Genomic DNA, 2,573 nt, shown 5'->3' on the forward strand with positions numbered 1-2,573 from the left:
CAGGGACATGGCGCGCGCTGCCCACCGGTGCCGGGCGATGCTGCCGCGCGCCGCTCGCGCGCCGCTCCTTTCACCGAGCCCCCCCCGCTCCGCGCGCGCCGCGGCCCCGCCCCCCACACCCCCGCGCCGCCCGGCCAACGGCAGCGCGCGCGCCCGGAGGTGTGTCCCGCCCCCCTCCGCGGCGCACGGGGCTCGTCCTGCTCCTCCTGCTGCTCCTCCTGCTGCTCCCGGGGTTTTTCCACTCCCCGCCGCCTCATCCCGCTGCCGGTGCGGGCAGGGCTTCCAGGCCCCCGCGGGGCGGCGGTGCCTTTGGCTCCCCTCGCAGCCCCATCGGTGGGGCAGGTGCGATAGCGGCGCCCCTCGCGCTGGCGGGGGGACGGGCAGGGAGCGGGGCAGGGGGCACCCGCCGCGAGGGCTCGGAGGATAAGCGGGATCTCGGCCTCGCAGAACTCCCGAGAGCATTCGTGAGGGAACGCTGCTCCCTGGCTTTACTGAAGGAAAACCGGGGTGACGCTCCTCATCTGATGACCTTGATAACACAGTGAAGAGCCACCCCTCCAGCACCTGCCTCGAGTATCTCGTCTCGGGGGGGTCGTGGCCTGAGACGATTCTCAAGTCTGAAAGCTCCAACTGTTCCTATTCACGGCATATTCAAAGGATGCTTAACAAATATTTCAAAACGAGTAAAGGCCCTTGTTTTTCCCTTTTTTGACAAGGCAACAGGCCTCCCACTGACAAATGAGCAGTCTTATGTACACGCTTGAAAGAAAAGCTGACAGTGTTCATGAGATGACAGGGCACAAACGTGGTTAAACTGGGACTTGCCACTGATACAAAAAAAATCCAAGCAAACTTTTGCTTTTTCCTCTTAAGATTTCCAAGTCGTCTCCCTGCCTCTGCATCTCAGTAATTCCCCATGTGTTGTCGGTATTGTGAATTAGAATTACGACTCCTCCAGGAGCTCATGTTTCTTTTCCCTTCTATCAATGACCTTGCTCTTCACACTGCTTTTACCTCTTCTACCGTGTACTCTGATTTCTCTTTCCCCTTCTCCCTGTCCCCATCTCTGAGGCTGTCATACCAGAGCTTATTTATTTGTCTTTCTCATCTTTCTTCCCTCTTCTAAAAACTTATAACACTGTTTTCAATTTATTACTTTTTTCCCCTTTCACTCCATCCATCAACTTCTTTCACCCTCTTTTGAACTTCAACATTTTCTCCTTCATTTCTGCAGTTAATTGCCTGCTGTTATTTTTTCCCCCTCCAGGTCAGTTCACCTTTCCTCTTCAGAGTTCCAGCCCATCCTTCCACCTGGTCTGTTGTGTCACAGTGAGATCCTGGACATACGGCATGAGTACCCCACTAATGCCAACCATCACCCACTCCTCCAGACCAAACAAAGACCTTGGTAGTAATTCTTCAATGCCCCTTGGTTTCTCATGTCTGTTAAAGACTCCTCTGCTGCCCCTACAAGAACAAGTTAATAGGTTTATATATATAGTATCTACCGAAGATCTCTGAAGATACTGAGAATGAAGAAAATTGCTCACAGAAAGATGGCACCTGCAATTAAAGCTAAGACTCACTCCAAAACCGTGAGAGAAGGGAAATAATAAAAAGACCAAGGGAGTCAGGATGGCAGTTTGGAAGTTACAGAGGTGTAGCTTTATATCACTGCCAGGTAAGTCACATGAAGTAATAACTGAAATGCATTATAGAGAACACAATACAAAGACTCATTAAGTCTCAGCCAAGTCTCCAATTCATTATGTACTTGGCAAGGAACCAGAAAACACTGCTTTAAACTTTGAAAAAAAATTACAAAAAAAAACCACTCAAAAGAGCTTGTAGCTAAGCATGGTACAGACAAGAAAATACATTTACGTAGTCACAAATGGTAAAGATGAATGGGGGAAAGAGAATCTTCTGGAGAAGGTTGTGAGGAAACCTTGTAGCAACTTTCCAGTATCTGAAGCAGGCCTATAGGGAAGCTGGAGAGGGACGCTGTCAGGAACTGTAGTGATAGGACAAGGAGTAATGGGTACAAATCTCAAAAGGGGAAATTTAGGTTAGATATTAGGAAGAAATTTTTTACTGTGGGGGTGGTGAGACACTGGAACAGGTTTCCTGGGGAGGTTGTGGAAGCCACATCCCTGGCAATGTTCCAAGGCCAGAGTAGAAAAGACCCTGAGCAACCTGGGCTAGTGAAAAGTGTTCCTGCTCATGGCAGGAGGGTTGGAACTCCATGATCTTTAAGGTCCATTCCAACCCTTTAACATTCTATGATTCTATGAAAGCCTCCATCTCTTCATCGCGGCAAGAGACACACAAAGCACCACTAAAACCTGCGTCCTTTAAAACTGATATTCAAAAAACAGAGGGAAGCGGACAGTGAATTATCAACATGTGCAAAGCGCGGAAACTTCTGATGTCATCGGGATTAAGGAAAGACGCCTAGCGAGGCTCAACCAACCGAGACAAACCCTCCACCACCCTGCAGGCAGAGGGGGGCCGGGCGCGGCGGGGCGGGCGCTGCTCGGGAGGCGGCCGGGGAGAGAGCGCCGGGCCTGCAG

This window comes from Corapipo altera, unplaced genomic scaffold (assembly GCF_003945725.1).
Source record: "Corapipo altera isolate COAL_440 unplaced genomic scaffold, ASM394572v1 23b, whole genome shotgun sequence".
Classification (NCBI taxonomy): domain Eukaryota; kingdom Metazoa; phylum Chordata; class Aves; order Passeriformes; family Pipridae; genus Corapipo; species Corapipo altera.